The 20093-nt window shown below is 49.6% G+C and overlaps 2 protein-coding genes across 32 annotated transcripts in view; one reads left to right on the top strand and one right to left on the bottom strand.

Annotated features, from left to right (window-relative positions):
- The window catches only part of LOC137846083 (uncharacterized), a 229167-nt gene that overhangs the window by 55506 nt on the left and 153568 nt on the right, over nucleotides 1–20093 (top strand). The gene's annotated exons all lie outside the window — the stretch shown is intronic.
- Nucleotides 1–20093, bottom strand: part of LOC137846090 (E3 ubiquitin-protein ligase TRIM39-like) — a 284383-nt gene that overhangs the window by 204811 nt on the left and 59479 nt on the right. The gene's annotated exons all lie outside the window — the stretch shown is intronic.

Raw genomic sequence — 20093 nt, 5'->3', positions numbered from 1 at the left:
TTTGACAAATGCAGTACCCTAGTGTTCTTTTTGCTCATTATCATATCATTATAATACCAAAACACACCTCCATCCCAAAAGCTACCCGCCTCCAAGGTGCGACCACCCCTCACTGAGCATGCGCTCTGAATTTCTCGGAGCCTATTACTTTAAACGGAGACGAGAAAACTTTACACCAATCATAACTAAGATATGCTTGACTAGAGCCACTCAAGCTCCACCTAAATGATAGAAAATAATATAAATTGGCCCAAGAGAGAGGGGATGTTAGGGAAGATACCACCGTCAGGGGAGATACCATCCCGAGGACATACAGCATCCTTAGGACCTCCTGACTCCTGGGATCAGTCAACGGGCTGAGCCTCTCTTCCCCCCCCATTGGGACGCCTTTGGGTGAGATCTGAATATTTGCTTATAAATCTCTATATAGAGTCTTTGATCCTTTCAATGCGTTTATTTCTAGGTGGTGCACCTGTAACACCCATAACATCTGTAACACCTGTAACATCTATACCATCTATAACATCTGTAACACCTATAACACCTATAACACCTGTCACATCTGTAACACCTATAACACCCGTGTATTTCATGCATACTAGCTTGCTTTTGCAGACAGTCACTATCGCCGGCAATCCAAAAGAACCTGATTATCTGTTGCTGTAATAAACCATACTTGATTGCATTGTGATAGCTCTCATTAATGCAACTAGGGTGAGGGTGGTTATCCGTGATAGTTCAGTGTTCTGAACCTAACCAGACCCCCAGACGGTTAATGCATTGTTGGTGAATGTCTGAACGGACCCCCAGGTGGTTAATACGTTTTTGGTGAATGTCTGAGTGGACCCCCAGGTGGTTATTACGTTTTTGGTGAATGTCCGAACGGACCCCCAGTTTTGGTGAATGTGCGACTGGTTCAGTACTCTGAATCCAAACGGGCCCATGACGGTTAATCAGCTACACCCCTTTAACGCGACAGATGCACTTGACCTTCTAGGTTGCAAGCGCGCACTGCTGGCTCATGTCAAGCTTTGTGTGCACTAGAACGCCCAAGTCTTTCTCTGCAGGACTGCTCTCCAGGAGTCCTGCTCCCAGCCTGTACTCTTGTGTAGGATTGCCCTGGCCCAGCTGCAGCACCTTGCACTTAGACTTGATGAATATCTTTAGGTTCACTTCTCAGTCTTGTCCAGGTCTCTTTGGATGGCACCCCTTCCTACTGATGTATCAGATGCACCATGCATCTTGGTGTCATCTGCAAACTTGCTGAGGGAGCATTTGATCCCATTGCCTATGCTGTTGATAAAGATAATAAGCAGTACCAGTTGCTGGACAGACCACTGAGGGATACAACTCATCACCGGCCTCCAGCTGGACACAGAGCCATTGACCAGCAGTCTGGGTAACACCTTCAAGCCACTTCCTTATCCCCTGTATGGCGCAGCCATCATAGCCAACGACACTCCAATATGGAGATATGGATGTCCTTTGGGACAATATCAAAGACCCTAAACAAGTCTAGGGAGATGCCATCGGTTGGTCTTCCCATGTGAACTTATGCAGTCACTCCATCAGCTCACGGCAAGTCCATTTCAAGTGGGCTCTGGATGGAGGAGGACAGAATGGAAAAGTTCCTTCTCCTTCCAAGCCTTGGTTTGCATAGACTGAATTCCAGAGGGATGGACAAGGAGAAGCGGCTCCGGGATCCTGCCTGAAGGCTTGTCAATGTGCTGCTGGGAGGGATGGAGGGTAGGAATTGCTCCACTGCATCTCTCCAGGTGGGATCTGTGGGCCGTGGGTGGGATGACTCTTTGTTGATGAGCAATGTGAGTGAGAAAGAGAGGGACGGTTCTGGAGCCTGGAGGTGGATGTTCCTAGCACCCCACCTGCAACTTTCACCACATGCAGGCATCATAGATAAACTACCAAACCAGATCCCTTTAAAGGGGAGGGAGAGAAGAGACACCCTTACCACTAGCAGGCACTACCCTGTCATGGGGCTGTGTCAGTGGAGTGGGACACAAGACCTCTCCCAAAGAGAGGGCTGTCCTTCTCACAACCATGGGGGGAACTCCGGAGACTAGCTCTTTCAGTGGTGTCACCGAATGACACCATTTGCCTTCGGGAGGCCATCCTGTTTTTGTCCGGCATGGGTTACCTGTCTTCATTGGAGCTGGTACGACATGGTGTTTTGAATTTGTGATGAAAAAGTTGTTGTTAACTGGCGGAAGGTTTAGTTGTTCTGGGCAGTGCTTCCCAACGGTCAAGGGCCCCTCTGCTTGTCATCATGCTCTGCCAGGGAGGGTGTTGGGGGTGCCCAAGCTGCAGTGGGGGAACACAGCCAGGACAGCAGACCCCAGCTGCCCAAAGGGATCCCATACGACCCCTTGTTCAGCAATAAAAGCTGGGGTGAAGAAGGAGGAAGGGGAGACATTCACAGTTTTGGCACTGATCTTCCCCATGAAGTACTGCCTCTGGTGGAGCCCTGCTTCCTTGTGATGGCAGAACATCTGCCCACCAGTCAGAAGCAGTGAATGGCTTCTGAATTTTGCTTAGCTTGTGCTTGCAGCAGATGTCTTGCCTTGCCTATTAAACTGCCTATATCTCAACCCGTGTGCTTTCTCACTATTACCTTGCCACTTCTCTCCCCCATCCTCTTAGAGGAACATGAGGGAGCAGCTGTGTAGTGTTTCACTACCCGACGGGGTTAAACCACAGGTCAAAGGCTTCTTTGGGGATTGTAGTGCTCACCTAGTTTATTGTCGATCTCCAGCAGGTTCTCCTCAGACCACGACCTCTTTGCTGCCTCCAAATCATTGCTTATTTTGCCCTGCATCTCTGCTCTGAGGATCTCAAGGTCTTGCTTTCTAGCTGCCTCCACGTTCTGCAAAGATGTCGTCAGAGACTGTATTTTTTCAGAGATGGCCTGGAGGGAAGCCTGGGTGTTGGCCACTTCCTCCGGAGGTGGGGCTGCGTGCTGTAAGACTTCCAGTTGGCTCTGCAACTCAGCCAGCTTCTCGGTCAGAATCCTCTCCACCTCCTCCCGCATGGATTCCAGCGCCCTTGCGGTGTTTCTGTCCACGGTCCTTCCTGCAAAGAAAGAGAGGAGCCACTGGGAAAGTGACATCGCTTCATGGGAAGTGCGTCCTCATCTTTCTAAAGGGGGAGAGCACTTCATCTTAGAAAAGTCAGAGAAAATGCTCTTTTGATTTCTGTGCTGATGTGGACTTACCTGCAAAGTACATTGTGGCACAAAAGGTGCCATTCCTTAGATGTGTTTTATGGGAAGGGGACACTACTGATAGCCAGATTGGGATGGGAGGAAGGAATCCGCACAAGGACTGAGTGGGCATTCCTTGGCCAGTGGAAGTGAAGCGGAGCTTACCAAAGGCCCGGACTCCAGATCCCTCCCCTTAGATCTCCGTCCAGGGCTTTCAGTCTCTCATGGCAGTTTTCCCCTGTAAGTGACTCCTTCCCCATACTCATAGAATCAGTCACACAGAATCTTAAACATATCAGGTTTTGGAGGGAGCTTAAGGATCATACAGTTCCGAACCCTCTGCCATAGGCAGCGATGACACCCATTAGACCAGGTTGCCCAGGGCCTCATCTAACCTGGTCTTGAACACCTCCAGGGATGGGGCAGCCACAGCTTCTCTGGGCAGCCTGTTCCAGTGCCTCCCCGCATTTACTGTGAAGATTTTCCTCCTAAACTCCCACCTAAATCTCCCCTCTTTTAGTTTAAAGCCATTCACCCCTGTCCTGACATTGTCTTCTTGAGAAGAAAAAATCATAATAATAAAAAAGTTACTCCCTTTCATTTCCTTTGTAGGCTCACTTTAAGGACTGAAAAACCACAAGGGTGTCATCGTAGAGCCTTCTCTTCTCCAGGCTCAACATCCCCAGCTCTCTCAGCCGTGCCTCATGGGAGAGGTGCTCCAGCCCTCTGATAAGCTTTGTGGCCCTCCTCTGGACCCTCTCGAACAGATCCAAATCATTCTTGTGCTGGGGGCCCGAAACCTGGACGCAGTACTCCCAGTCAGGCCTCACGAGAGCAGAGGAGAGAGGGACAATCCCCTCTCTTGACTTGCTGGCCACTCCTCTCTTGATGCAGTCCAGGATGCTGTGGTGTAAATGCCTGAAGTAACTAGGAAAATAAAACTAAGATTCACATTTTTAAGGAAAAGGTACAGCTTTGAAGAGGCTTTCAGGGTAGGGCATAACTGCATTATCTGAGCGTTCCCTAGGCTCCCAACCTTAGATGCTATTGCACTGGGGAAACTTGGTGTGCTAGCTCTAAGGAACACCACGGAGCGTGGAGTGGAGTGGAGACACCACGGCTAGGCTCTGTAATCAGGTGGGACCTCGATTGTTCTTGTGCACAAAGCTGCACTTTTTGCCACCCTAAGCCAAAGACCTGTCATGTTTTGACAAATGCAGTACCCTAGTGTTCTTTTTGCTCATTATCATATCATTATAATACCAAAACACACCTCCATCCCAAAAGCTACCCGCCTCCAAGGTGCGACCACCCCTCACTGAGCATGCGCTCTGAATTTCTCGGAGCCTATTACTTTAAACGGAGACGAGAAAACTTTACACCAATCATAACTAAGATATGCTTGACTAGAGCCACTCAAGCTCCACCTAAATGATAGAAAATAATATAAATTGGCCCAAGAGAGAGGGGATGTTAGGGAAGATACCACCGTCAGGGGAGATACCATCCCGAGGACATACAGCATCCTTAGGACCTCCTGACTCCTGGGATCAGTCAACGGGCTGAGCCTCTCTTCCCCCCCCATTGGGACGCCTTTGGGTGAGATCTGAATATTTGCTTATAAATCTCTATATAGAGTCTTTGATCCTTTCAATGCGTTTATTTCTAGGTGGTGCACCTGTAACACCCATAACATCTGTAACACCTGTAACATCTATACCATCTATAACATCTGTAACACCTATAACACCTATAACACCTGTCACATCTGTAACACCTATAACACCCGTGTATTTCATGCATACTAGCTTGCTTTTGCAGACAGTCACTATCGCCGGCAATCCAAAAGAACCTGATTATCTGTTGCTGTAATAAACCATACTTGATTGCATTGTGATAGCTCTCATTAATGCAACTAGGGTGAGGGTGGTTATCCGTGATAGTTCAGTGTTCTGAACCTAACCAGACCCCCAGACGGTTAATGCATTGTTGGTGAATGTCTGAACGGACCCCCAGGTGGTTAATACGTTTTTGGTGAATGTCTGAGTGGACCCCCAGGTGGTTATTACGTTTTTGGTGAATGTCCGAACGGACCCCCAGTTTTGGTGAATGTGCGACTGGTTCAGTACTCTGAATCCAAACGGGCCCATGACGGTTAATCAGCTACACCCCTTTAACGCGACAGATGCACTTGACCTTCTAGGTTGCAAGCGCGCACTGCTGGCTCATGTCAAGCTTTGTGTGCACTAGAACGCCCAAGTCTTTCTCTGCAGGACTGCTCTCCAGGAGTCCTGCTCCCAGCCTGTACTCTTGTGTAGGATTGCCCTGGCCCAGCTGCAGCACCTTGCACTTAGACTTGATGAATATCTTTAGGTTCACTTCTCAGTCTTGTCCAGGTCTCTTTGGATGGCACCCCTTCCTACTGATGTATCAGATGCACCATGCATCTTGGTGTCATCTGCAAACTTGCTGAGGGAGCATTTGATCCCATTGCCTATGCTGTTGATAAAGATAATAAGCAGTACCAGTTGCTGGACAGACCACTGAGGGATACAACTCATCACCGGCCTCCAGCTGGACACAGAGCCATTGACCAGCAGTCTGGGTAACACCTTCAAGCCACTTCCTTATCCCCTGTATGGCGCAGCCATCATAGCCAACGACACTCCAATATGGAGATATGGATGTCCTTTGGGACAATATCAAAGACCCTAAACAAGTCTAGGGAGATGCCATCGGTTGGTCTTCCCATGTGAACTTATGCAGTCACTCCATCAGCTCACGGCAAGTCCATTTCAAGTGGGCTCTGGATGGAGGAGGACAGAATGGAAAAGTTCCTTCTCCTTCCAAGCCTTGGTTTGCATAGACTGAATTCCAGAGGGATGGACAAGGAGAAGCGGCTCCGGGATCCTGCCTGAAGGCTTGTCAATGTGCTGCTGGGAGGGATGGAGGGTAGGAATTGCTCCACTGCATCTCTCCAGGTGGGATCTGTGGGCCGTGGGTGGGATGACTCTTTGTTGATGAGCAATGTGAGTGAGAAAGAGAGGGACGGTTCTGGAGCCTGGAGGTGGATGTTCCTAGCACCCCACCTGCAACTTTCACCACATGCAGGCATCATAGATAAACTACCAAACCAGATCCCTTTAAAGGGGAGGGAGAGAAGAGACACCCTTACCACTAGCAGGCACTACCCTGTCATGGGGCTGTGTCAGTGGAGTGGGACACAAGACCTCTCCCAAAGAGAGGGCTGTCCTTCTCACAACCATGGGGGGAACTCCGGAGACTAGCTCTTTCAGTGGTGTCACCGAATGACACCATTTGCCTTCGGGAGGCCATCCTGTTTTTGTCCGGCATGGGTTACCTGTCTTCATTGGAGCTGGTACGACATGGTGTTTTGAATTTGTGATGAAAAAGTTGTTGTTAACTGGCGGAAGGTTTAGTTGTTCTGGGCAGTGCTTCCCAACGGTCAAGGGCCCCTCTGCTTGTCATCATGCTCTGCCAGGGAGGGTGTTGGGGGTGCCCAAGCTGCAGTGGGGGAACACAGCCAGGACAGCAGACCCCAGCTGCCCAAAGGGATCCCATACGACCCCTTGTTCAGCAATAAAAGCTGGGGTGAAGAAGGAGGAAGGGGAGACATTCACAGTTTTGGCACTGATCTTCCCCATGAAGTACTGCCTCTGGTGGAGCCCTGCTTCCTTGTGATGGCAGAACATCTGCCCACCAGTCAGAAGCAGTGAATGGCTTCTGAATTTTGCTTAGCTTGTGCTTGCAGCAGATGTCTTGCCTTGCCTATTAAACTGCCTATATCTCAACCCGTGTGCTTTCTCACTATTACCTTGCCACTTCTCTCCCCCATCCTCTTAGAGGAACATGAGGGAGCAGCTGTGTAGTGTTTCACTACCCGACGGGGTTAAACCACAGGTCAAAGGCTTCTTTGGGGATTGTAGTGCTCACCTAGTTTATTGTCGATCTCCAGCAGGTTCTCCTCAGACCACGACCTCTTTGCTGCCTCCAAATCATTGCTTATTTTGCCCTGCATCTCTGCTCTGAGGATCTCAAGGTCTTGCTTTCTAGCTGCCTCCACGTTCTGCAAAGATGTCGTCAGAGACTGTATTTTTTCAGAGATGGCCTGGAGGGAAGCCTGGGTGTTGGCCACTTCCTCCGGAGGTGGGGCTGCGTGCTGTAAGACTTCCAGTTGGCTCTGCAACTCAGCCAGCTTCTCGGTCAGAATCCTCTCCACCTCCTCCCGCATGGATTCCAGCGCCCTTGCGGTGTTTCTGTCCACGGTCCTTCCTGCAAAGAAAGAGAGGAGCCACTGGGAAAGTGACATCGCTTCATGGGAAGTGCGTCCTCATCTTTCTAAAGGGGGAGAGCACTTCATCTTAGAAAAGTCAGAGAAAATGCTCTTTTGATTTCTGTGCTGATGTGGACTTACCTGCAAAGTACATTGTGGCACAAAAGGTGCCATTCCTTAGATGTGTTTTATGGGAAGGGGACACTACTGATAGCCAGATTGGGATGGGAGGAAGGAATCCGCACAAGGACTGAGTGGGCATTCCTTGGCCAGTGGAAGTGAAGCGGAGCTTACCAAAGGCCCGGACTCCAGATCCCTCCCCTTAGATCTCCGTCCAGGGCTTTCAGTCTCTCATGGCAGTTTTCCCCTGTAAGTGACTCCTTCCCCATACTCATAGAATCAGTCACACAGAATCTTAAACATATCAGGTTTTGGAGGGAGCTTAAGGATCATACAGTTCCGAACCCTCTGCCATAGGCAGCGATGACACCCATTAGACCAGGTTGCCCAGGGCCTCATCTAACCTGGTCTTTAACACCTCCAGGGATGGGGCAGCCACAGCTTCTCTGGGCAGCCTGTTCCAGTGCCTCCCCGCATTTACTGTGAAGATTTTCCTCCTAAACTCCCACCTAAATCTCCCCTCTTTTAGTTTAAAGCCATTCACCCCTGTCCTGACATTGTCTTCTTGAGAAGAAAAAATCATAATAATAAAAAAGTTACTCCCTTTCATTTCCTTTGTAGGCTCACTTTAAGGACTGAAAAACCACAAGGGTGTCATCGTAGAGCCTTCTCTTCTCCAGGCTCAACATCCCCAGCTCTCTCAGCCGTGCCTCATGGGAGAGGTGCTCCAGCCCTCTGATAAGCTTTGTGGCCCTCCTCTGGACCCACTCAAACAGATCCAAATCATTCTTGTGCTGGGGGCCCGAAACCTGGACGCAGTACTCCCAGTCAGGCCTCACGAGAGCAGAGGAGAGAGGGACAATCCCCTCTCTTGACTTGCTGGCCACTCCTCTCTTGATGCAGTCCAGGATGCTGTGGTGTAAATGCCTGAAGTAACTAGGAAAATAAAACTAAGATTCACATTTTTAAGGAAAAGGTACAGCTTTGAAGAGGCTTTCAGGGTAGGGCATAACTGCATTATCTGAGCGTTCCCTAGGCTCCCAACCTTAGATGCTATTGCACTGGGGAAACTTGGTGTGCTAGCTCTAAGGAACACCACGGAGCGTGGAGTGGAGTGGAGACACCACGGCTAGGCTCTGTAATCAGGTGGGACCTCGATTGTTCTTGTGCACAAAGCTGCACTTTTTGCCACTCTAAGCCAAAGACCTGTCATGTTTTGACAAATGCAGTACCCTAGTGTTCTTTTTGCTCATTATCATATCATTATAATACCAAAACACACCTCCATCCCAAAAGCTACCCGCCTCCAAGGTGCGACCACCCCTCACTGAGCATGCGCTCTGAATTTCTCGGAGCCTATTACTTTAAACGGAGACGAGAAAACTTTACACCAATCATAACTAAGATATGCTTGACTAGAGCCACTCAAGCTCCACCTAAATGATAGAAAATAATATAAATTGGCCCAAGAGAGAGGGGATGTTAGGGAAGATACCACCGTCAGGGGAGATACCATCCCGAGGACATACAGCATCCTTAGGACCTCCTGACTCCTGGGATCAGTCAACGGGCTGAGCCTCTCTTCCCCCCCCATTGGGACGCCTTTGGGTGAGATCTGAATATTTGCTTATAAATCTCTATATAGAGTCTTTGATCCTTTCAATGCATTTATTTCTAGGTGGTGCACCTGTAACACCCATAACATCTGTAACACCTGTAACATCTATACCATCTATAACATCTGTAACACCTATAACACCTATAACACCTGTCACATCTGTAACACCTATAACACCCGTGTATTTCATGCATACTAGCTTGCTTTTGCAGACAGTCACTATCGCCGGCAATCCAAAAGAACCTGATTATCTGTTGCTGTAATAAACCATACTTGATTGCATTGTGATAGCTCTCATTAATGCAACTAGGGTGAGGGTGGTTATCCGTGATAGTTCAGTGTTCTGAACCTAACCAGACCCCCAGACGGTTAATGCATTGTTGGTGAATGTCTGAACGGACCCCCAGGTGGTTAATACGTTTTTGGTGAATGTCTGAGTGGACCCCCAGGCGGTTATTACGTTTTTGGTGAATGTCCGAACGGACCCCCAGTTTTGGTGAATGTGCAACTGGTTCAGTACTCTGAATCCAAACGGGCCCGTGACGGTTAATCAGCTACACCCCTTTAACGCGACAGATGCACTTGACCTTCTAGGTTGCAAGCGCGCACTGCTGGCTCATGTCAAGCTTTGTGTGCACTAGAACGCCCAAGTCTTTCTCTGCAGGACTGCTCTCCAGGAGTCCTGCTCCCAGCCTGTACTCTTGTGTAGGATTGCCCTGGCCCAGCTGCAGCACCTTGCACTTAGACTTGATGAATATCTTTAGGTTCACTTCTCAGTCTTGTCCAGGTCTCTTTGGATGGCACCCCTTCCTACTGATGTATCAGATGCACCATGCATCTTGGTGTCATCTGCAAACTTGCTGAGGGAGCATTTGATCCCATTGCCTATGCTGTTGATAAAGATAATAAGCAGTACCAGTTGCTGGACAGACCACTGAGGGATACAACTCATCACCGGCCTCCAGCTGGACACAGAGCCATTGACCAGCAGTCTGGGTAACACCTTCAAGCCACTTCCTTATCCCCTGTATGGCGCAGCCATCATAGCCAACGACACTCCAATATGGAGATATGGATGTCCTTTGGGACAATATCAAAGACCCTAAACAAGTCTAGGGAGATGCCATCGGTTGGTCTTCCCATGTGAACTTATGCAGTCACTCCATCAGCTCACGGCAAGTCCATTTCAAGTGGGCTCTGGATGGAGGAGGACAGAATGGAAAAGTTCCTTCTCCTTCCAAGCCTTGGTTTGCATAGACTGAATTCCAGAGGGATGGACAAGGAGAAGCGGCTCCGGGATCCTGCCTGAAGGCTTGTCAATGTGCTGCTGGGAGGGATGGAGGGTAGGAATTGCTCCACTGCATCTCTCCAGGTGGGATCTGTGGGCCGTGGGTGGGATGACTCTTTGTTGATGAGCAATGTGAGTGAGAAAGAGAGGGACGGTTCTGGAGCCTGGAGGTGGATGTTCCTAGCACCCCACCTGCAACTTTCACCACATGCAGGCATCATAGATAAACTACCAAACCAGATCCCTTTAAAGGGGAGGGAGAGAAGAGACACCCTTACCACTAGCAGGCACTACCCTGTCATGGGGCTGTGTCAGTGGAGTGGGACACAAGACCTCTCCCAAAGAGAGGGCTGTCCTTCTCACAACCATGGGGGGAACTCCGGAGACTAGCTCTTTCAGTGGTGTCACCGAATGACACCATTTGCCTTCGGGAGGCCATCCTGTTTTTGTCCGGCATGGGTTACCTGTCTTCATTGGAGCTGGTACGACATGGTGTTTTGAATTTGTGATGAAAAAGTTGTTGTTAACTGGCGGAAGGTTTAGTTGTTCTGGGCAGTGCTTCCCAACGGTCAAGGGCCCCTCTGCTTGTCATCATGCTCTGCCAGGGAGGGTGTTGGGGGTGCCCAAGCTGCAGTGGGGGAACACAGCCAGGACAGCAGACCCCAGCTGCCCAAAGGGATCCCATACGACCCCTTGTTCAGCAATAAAAGCTGGGGTGAAGAAGGAGGAAGGGGAGACATTCACAGTTTTGGCACTGATCTTCCCCATGAAGTACTGCCTCTGGTGGAGCCCTGCTTCCTTGTGATGGCAGAACATCTGCCCACCAGTCAGAAGCAGTGAATGGCTTCTGAATTTTGCTTAGCTTGTGCTTGCAGCAGATGTCTTGCCTTGCCTATTAAACTGCCTATATCTCAACCCGTGTGCTTTCTCACTATTACCTTGCCACTTCTCTCCCCCATCCTCTTAGAGGAACATGAGGGAGCAGCTGTGTAGTGTTTCACTACCCGACGGGGTTAAACCACAGGTCAAAGGCTTCTTTGGGGATTGTAGTGCTCACCTAGTTTATTGTCGATCTCCAGCAGGTTCTCCTCAGACCACGACCTCTTTGCTGCCTCCAAATCATTGCTTATTTTGCCCTGCATCTCTGCTCTGAGGATCTCAAGGTCTTGCTTTCTAGCTGCCTCCACGTTCTGCAAAGATGTCGTCAGAGACTGTATTTTTTCAGAGATGGCCTGGAGGGAAGCCTGGGTGTTGGCCACTTCCTCCGGAGGTGGGGCTGCGTGCTGTAAGACTTCCAGTTGGCTCTGCAACTCAGCCAGCTTCTCGGTCAGAATCCTCTCCACCTCCTCCCGCATGGATTCCAGCGCCCTTGCGGTGTTTCTGTCCACGGTCCTTCCTGCAAAGAAAGAGAGGAGCCACTGGGAAAGTGACATCGCTTCATGGGAAGTGCGTCCTCATCTTTCTAAAGGGGGAGAGCACTTCATCTTAGAAAAGTCAGAGAAAATGCTCTTTTGATTTCTGTGCTGATGTGGACTTACCTGCAAAGTACATTGTGGCACAAAAGGTGCCATTCCTTAGATGTGTTTTATGGGAAGGGGACACTACTGATAGCCAGATTGGGATGGGAGGAAGGAATCCGCACAAGGACTGAGTGGGCATTCCTTGGCCAGTGGAAGTGAAGCGGAGCTTACCAAAGGCCCGGACTCCAGATCCCTCCCCTTAGATCTCCGTCCAGGGCTTTCAGTCTCTCATGGCAGTTTTCCCCTGTAAGTGACTCCTTCCCCATACTCATAGAATCAGTCACACAGAATCTTAAACATATCAGGTTTTGGAGGGAGCTTAAGGATCATACAGTTCCGAACCCTCTGCCATAGGCAGCGATGACACCCATTAGACCAGGTTGCCCAGGGCCTCATCTAACCTGGTCTTTAACACCTCCAGGGATGGGGCAGCCACAGCTTCTCTGGGCAGCCTGTTCCAGTGCCTCCCCGCATTTACTGTGAAGATTTTCCTCCTAAACTCCCACCTAAATCTCCCCTCTTTTAGTTTAAAGCCATTCACCCCTGTCCTGACATTGTCTTCTTGAGAAGAAAAAATCATAATAATAAAAAAGTTACTCCCTTTCATTTCCTTTGTAGGCTCACTTTAAGGACTGAAAAACCACAAGGGTGTCATCGTAGAGCCTTCTCTTCTCCAGGCTCAACATCCCCAGCTCTCTCAGCCGTGCCTCATGGGAGAGGTGCTCCAGCCCTCTGATAAGCTTTGTGGCCCTCCTCTGGACCCTCTCGAACAGATCCAAATCATTCTTGTGCTGGGGGCCCGAAACCTGGACGCAGTACTCCCAGTCAGGCCTCACGAGAGCAGAGGAGAGAGGGACAATCCCCTCTCTTGACTTGCTGGCCACTCCTCTCTTGATGCAGTCCAGGATGCTGTGGTGTAAATGCCTGAAGTAACTAGGAAAATAAAACTAAGATTCACATTTTTAAGGAAAAGGTACAGCTTTGAAGAGGCTTTCAGGGTAGGGCATAACTGCATTATCTGAGCGTTCCCTAGGCTCCCAACCTTAGATGCTATTGCACTGGGGAAACTTGGTGTGCTAGCTCTAAGGAACACCACGGAGCGTGGAGTGGAGTGGAGACACCACGGCTAGGCTCTGTAATCAGGTGGGACCTCGATTGTTCTTGTGCACAAAGCTGCACTTTTTGCCACTCTAAGCCAAAGACCTGTCATGTTTTGACAAATGCAGTACCCTAGTGTTCTTTTTGCTCATTATCATATCATTATAATACCAAAACACACCTCCATCCCAAAAGCTACCCGCCTCCAAGGTGCGACCACCCCTCACTGAGCATGCGCTCTGAATTTCTCGGAGCCTATTACTTTAAACGGAGACGAGAAAACTTTACACCAATCATAACTAAGATATGCTTGACTAGAGCCACTCAAGCTCCACCTAAATGATAGAAAATAATATAAATTGGCCCAAGAGAGAGGGGATGTTAGGGAAGATACCACCGTCAGGGGAGATACCATCCCGAGGACATACAGCATCCTTAGGACCTCCTGACTCCTGGGATCAGTCAACGGGCTGAGCCTCTCTTCCCCCCCCATTGGGACGCCTTTGGGTGAGATCTGAATATTTGCTTATAAATCTCTATATAGAGTCTTTGATCCTTTCAATGCATTTATTTCTAGGTGGTGCACCTGTAACACCCATAACATCTGTAACACCTGTAACATCTATACCATCTATAACATCTGTAACACCTATAACACCTATAACACCTGTCACATCTGTAACACCTATAACACCCGTGTATTTCATGCATACTAGCTTGCTTTTGCAGACAGTCACTATCGCCGGCAATCCAAAAGAACCTGATTATCTGTTGCTGTAATAAACCATACTTGATTGCATTGTGATAGCTCTCATTAATGCAACTAGGGTGAGGGTGGTTATCCGTGATAGTTCAGTGTTCTGAACCTAACCAGACCCCCAGACGGTTAATGCATTGTTGGTGAATGTCTGAACGGACCCCCAGGTGGTTAATACGTTTTTGGTGAATGTCTGAGTGGACCCCCAGGCGGTTATTACGTTTTTGGTGAATGTCCGAACGGACCCCCAGTTTTGGTGAATGTGCAACTGGTTCAGTACTCTGAATCCAAACGGGCCCGTGACGGTTAATCAGCTACACCCCTTTAACGCGACAGATGCACTTGACCTTCTAGGTTGCAAGCGCGCACTGCTGGCTCATGTCAAGCTTTGTGTGCACTAGAACGCCCAAGTCTTTCTCTGCAGGACTGCTCTCCAGGAGTCCTGCTCCCAGCCTGTACTCTTGTGTAGGATTGCCCTGGCCCAGCTGCAGCACCTTGCACTTAGACTTGATGAATATCTTTAGGTTCACTTCTCAGTCTTGTCCAGGTCTCTTTGGATGGCACCCCTTCCTACTGATGTATCAGATGCACCATGCATCTTGGTGTCATCTGCAAACTTGCTGAGGGAGCATTTGATCCCATTGCCTATGTTGTTGATAAAGATAATAAGCAGTACCAGTTGCTGGACAGACCACTGAGGGATACAACTCATCACCGGCCTCCAGCTGGACACAGAGCCATTGACCAGCAGTCTGGGTAACACCTTCAAGCCACTTCCTTATCCCCTGTATGGCGCAGCCATCATAGCCAACGACACTCCAATATGGAGATATGGATGTCCTTTGGGACAATATCAAAGACCCTAAACAAGTCTAGGGAGATGCCATCGGTTGGTCTTCCCATGTGAACTTATGCAGTCACTCCATCAGCTCACGGCAAGTCCATTTCAAGTGGGCTCTGGATGGAGGAGGACAGAATGGAAAAGTTCCTTCTCCTTCCAAGCCTTGGTTTGCATAGACTGAATTCCAGAGGGATGGACAAGGAGAAGCGGCTCCGGGATCCTGCCTGAAGGCTTGTCAATGTGCTGCTGGGAGGGATGGAGGGTAGGAATTGCTCCACTGCATCTCTCCAGGTGGGATCTGTGGGCCGTGGGTGGGATGACTCTTTGTTGATGAGCAATGTGAGTGAGAAAGAGAGGGACGGTTCTGGAGCCTGGAGGTGGATGTTCCTAGCACCCCACCTGCAACTTTCACCACATGCAGGCATCATAGATAAACTACCAAACCAGATCCCTTTAAAGGGGAGGGAGAGAAGAGACACCCTTACCACTAGCAGGCACTACCCTGTCATGGGGCTGTGTCAGTGGAGTGGGACACAAGACCTCTCCCAAAGAGAGGGCTGTCCTTCTCACAACCATGGGGGGAACTCCGGAGACTAGCTCTTTCAGTGGTGTCACCGAATGACACCATTTGCCTTCGGGAGGCCATCCTGTTTTTGTCCGGCATGGGTTACCTGTCTTCATTGGAGCTGGTACGACATGGTGTTTTGAATTTGTGATGAAAAAGTTGTTGTTAACTGGCGGAAGGTTTAGTTGTTCTGGGCAGTGCTTCCCAACGGTCAAGGGCCCCTCTGCTTGTCATCATGCTCTGCCAGGGAGGGTGTTGGGGGTGCCCAAGCTGCAGTGGGGGAACACAGCCAGGACAGCAGACCCCAGCTGCCCAAAGGGATCCCATACGACCCCTTGTTCAGCAATAAAAGCTGGGGTGAAGAAGGAGGAAGGGGAGACATTCACAGTTTTGGCACTGATCTTCCCCATGAAGTACTGCCTCTGGTGGAGCCCTGCTTCCTTGTGATGGCAGAACATCTGCCCACCAGTCAGAAGCAGTGAATGGCTTCTGAATTTTGCTTAGCTTGTGCTTGCAGCAGATGTCTTGCCTTGCCTATTAAACTGCCTATATCTCAACCCGTGTGCTTTCTCACTATTACCTTGCCACTTCTCTCCCCCATCCTCTTAGAGGAACATGAGGGAGCAGCTGTGTAGTGTTTCACTACCCGACGGGGTTAAACCACAGGTCAAAGGCTTCTTTGGGGATTGTAGTGCTCACCTAGTTTATTGTCGATCTCCAGCAGGTTCTCCTCAGACCACGACCTCTTTGCTGCCTCCAAATCATTGCTTATTTTGCCCTGCATCTCTGCTCTGAGGATCTCAAGGTCTTGCTTTCTAGCTGCCTCCACGTTCTGCAAAGATGTCGTCAGAGACTGTATTTTTTCAGAGATGGCCTGGAGGGAAGCCTGGGTGTTGGCCACTTCCTCCGGAGGTGGGGCTGCGTGCTGTAAGACTTCCAGTTGGCTCTGCAACTCAGCCAGCTTCTCGGTCAGAATCCTCTCCACCTCCTCCCGCATGGATTCCAGCGCCCTTGCGGTGTTTCTGTCCACGGTCCTTCCTGCAAAGAAAGAGAGGAGCCACTGGGAAAGTGACATCGCTTCATGGGAAGTGCGTCCTCATCTTTCTAAAGGGGGAGAGCACTTCATCTTAGAAAAGTCAGAGAAAATGCTCTTTTGATTTCTGTGCTGATGTGGACTTACCTGCAAAGTACATTGTGGCACAAAAGGTGCCATTCCTTAGATGTGTTTTATGGGAAGGGGACACTACTGATAGCCAGATTGGGATGGGAGGAAGGAATCCGCACAAGGACTGAGTGGGCATTCCTTGGCCAGTGGAAGTGAAGCGGAGCTTACCAAAGGCCCGGACTCCAGATCCCTCCCCTTAGATCTCCGTCCAGGGCTTTCAGTCTCTCATGGCAGTTTTCCCCTGTAAGTGACTCCTTCCCCATACTCATAGAATCAGTCACACAGAATCTTAAACATATCAGGTTTTGGAGGGAGCTTAAGGATCATACAGTTCCGAACCCTCTGCCATAGGCAGCGATGACACCCATTAGACCAGGTTGCCCAGGGCCTCATCTAACCTGGTCTTGAACACCTCCAGGGATGGGGCAGCCACAGCTTCTCTGGGCAGCCTGTTCCAGTGCCTCCCCGCATTTACTGTGAAGATTTTCCTCCTAAACTCCCACCTAAATCTCCCCTCTTTTAGTTTAAAGCCATTCACCCCTGTCCTGACATTGTCTTCTTGAGAAGAAAAAATCATAATAATAAAAAAGTTACTCCCTTTCATTTCCTTTGTAGGCTCACTTTAAGGACTGAAAAACCACAAGGGTGTCATCGTAGAGCCTTCTCTTCTCCAGGCTCAACATCCCCAGCTCTCTCAGCCGTGCCTCATGGGAGAGGTGCTCCAGCCCTCTGATAAGCTTTGTGGCCCTCCTCTGGACCCACTCAAACAGATCCAAATCATTCTTGTGCTGGGGGCCCGAAACCTGGACGCAGTACTCCCAGTCAGGCCTCACAAGAGCAGAGGAGAGAGGGACAATCCCCTCTCTTGACCTGCTGGCCACTCCTCTCTTGATGCAGTCCAGGATGCTGTGGTGTAAATGCCTGAAGTAACTAGGAAAATAAAACTAAGATTCACATTTTTAAGGAAAAGGTACAGCTTTGAAGAGGCTTTCAGGGTAGGGCATAACTGCATTATCTGAGCGTTCCCTAGGCTCCCAACCTTAGATGCTATTGCACTGGGGAAACTTGGTGTGCTAGCTCTAAGGAACACCACGGAGCGTGGAGTGGAGTGGAGACACCACGGCTAGGCTCTGTAATCAGGTGGGACCTCGATTGTTCTTGTGCACAAAGCTGCACTTTTTGCCACCCTAAGCCAAAGACCTGTCATGTTTTGACAAATGCAGTACCCTAGTGTTCTTTTTGCTCATTATCATATCATTATAATACCAAAACACACCTCCATCCCAAAAGCTACCCGCCTCCAAGGTGCGACCACCCCTCACTGAGCATGCGCTCTGAATTTCTCGGAGCCTATTACTTTAAACGGAGACGAGAAAACTTTACACCAATCATAACTAAGATATGCTTGACTAGAGCCACTCAAGCTCCACCTAAACGATAGAAAATAATATAAATTGGCCCAAGAGAGAGGGGATGTTAGGGAAGATACCACCGTCAGGGGAGATACCATCCCGAGGACATACAGCATCCTTAGGACCTCCTGACTCCTGGGATCAGTCAACGGGCTGAGCCTCTCTTCCCCCCCCATTGGGACGCCTTTGGGTGAGATCTGAATATTTGCTTATAAATCTCTATATAGAGTCTTTGATCCTTTCAATGCGTTTATTTCTAGGTGGTGCACCTGTAACACCCATAACATCTGTAACACCTGTAACATCTATACCATCTATAACATCTGTAACACCTATAACACCTATAACACCTGTCACATCTGTAACACCTATAACACCCGTGTATTTCATGCATACTAGCTTGCTTTTGCAGACAGTCACTATCGCCGGCAATCCAAAAGAACCTGATTATCTGTTGCTGTAATAAACCATACTTGATTGCATTGTGATAGCTCTCATTAATGCAACTAGGGTGAGGGTGGTTATCCGTGATAGTTCAGTGTTCTGAACCTAACCAGACCCCCAGACGGTTAATGCATTGTTGGTGAATGTCTGAACGGACCCCCAGGTGGTTAATACGTTTTTGGTGAATGTCTGAGTGGACCCCCAGGCGGTTATTACGTTTTTGGTGAATGTCCGAACGGACCCCCAGTTTTGGTGAATGTGCGACTGGTTCAGTACTCTGAATCCAAACGGGCCCGTGACGGTTAATCAGCTACACCCCTTTAACGCGACAGATGCACTTGACCTTCTAGGTTGCAAGCGCGCACTGCTGGCTCATGTCAAGCTTTGTGTGCACTAGAACGCCCAAGTCTTTCTCTGCAGGACTGCTCTCCAGGAGTCCTGCTCCCAGCCTGTACTCTTGTGTAGGATTGCCCTGGCCCAGCTGCAGCACCTTGCACTTAGACTTGATGAATATCTTTAGGTTCACTTCTCAGTCTTGTCCAGGTCTCTTTGGATGGCACCCCTTCCTACTGATGTATCAGATGCACCATGCATCTTGGTGTCATCTGCAAACTTGCTGAGGGAGCATTTGATCCCATTGCCTATGCTGTTGATAAAGATAATAAGCAGTACCAGTTGCTGGACAGACCACTGAGGGATACAACTCATCACCGGCCTCCAGCTGGACACAGAGCCATTGACCAGCAGTCTGGGTAACACCTTCAAGCCACTTCCTTATCCCCTGTATGGCGCAGCCATCATAGCCAACGACACTCCAATATGGAGATATGGATGTCCTTTGGGACAATATCAAAGACCCTAAACAAGTCTAGGGAGATGCCATCGGTTGGTCTTCCCATGTGAACTTATGCAGTCACTCCATCAGCTCACGGCAAGTCCATTTCAAGTGGGCTCTGGATGGAGGAGGACAGAATGGAAAAGTTCCTTCTCCTTCCAAGCCTTGGTTTGCATAGACTGAATTCCAGAGGGATGGACAAGGAGAAGCGGCTCCGGGATCCTGCCTGAAGGCTTGTCAATGTGCTGCTGGGAGGGATGGAGGGTAGGAATTGCTCCACTGCATCTCTCCAGGTGGGATCTGTGGGCCGTGGGTGGGATGACTCTTTGTTGATGAGCAATGTGAGTGAGAAAGAGAGGGACGGTTCTGGAGCCTGGAGGTGGATGTTCCTAGCACCCCACCTGCAACTTTCACCACATGCAGGCATCATAGATAAACTACCAAACCAGATCCCTTTAAAGGGGAGGGAGAGAAGAGACACCCTTACCACTAGCAGGCACTACCCTGTCATGGGGCTGTGTCAGTGGAGTGGGACACAAGACCTCTCCCAAAGAGAGGGCTGTCCTTCTCACAACCATGGGGGGAACTCCGGAGACTAGCTCTTTCAGTGGTGTCACCGAATGACACCATTTGCCTTCGGGAGGCCATCCTGTTTTTGTCCGGCATGGGTTACCTGTCTTCATTGGAGCTGGTACGACATGGTGTTTTGAATTTGTGATGAAAAAGTTGTTGTTAACTGGCGGAAGGTTTAGTTGTTCTGGGCAGTGCTTCCCAACGGTCAAGGGCCCCTCTGCTTGTCATCATGCTCTGCCAGGGAGGGTGTTGGGGGTGCCCAAGCTGCAGTGGGGGAACACAGCCAGGACAGCAGACCCCAGCTGCCCAAAGGGATCCCATACGACCCCTTGTTCAGCAATAAAAG

This window comes from Anas acuta, chromosome 30 (genome assembly GCF_963932015.1).
Source record: "Anas acuta chromosome 30, bAnaAcu1.1, whole genome shotgun sequence".
NCBI classification, from domain to species: Eukaryota; Metazoa; Chordata; class Aves; order Anseriformes; family Anatidae; genus Anas; species Anas acuta.
The sequence above is the reverse complement of the archived record's forward strand: the minus strand, read 5'-3'. Positions and strand labels throughout refer to the sequence as shown.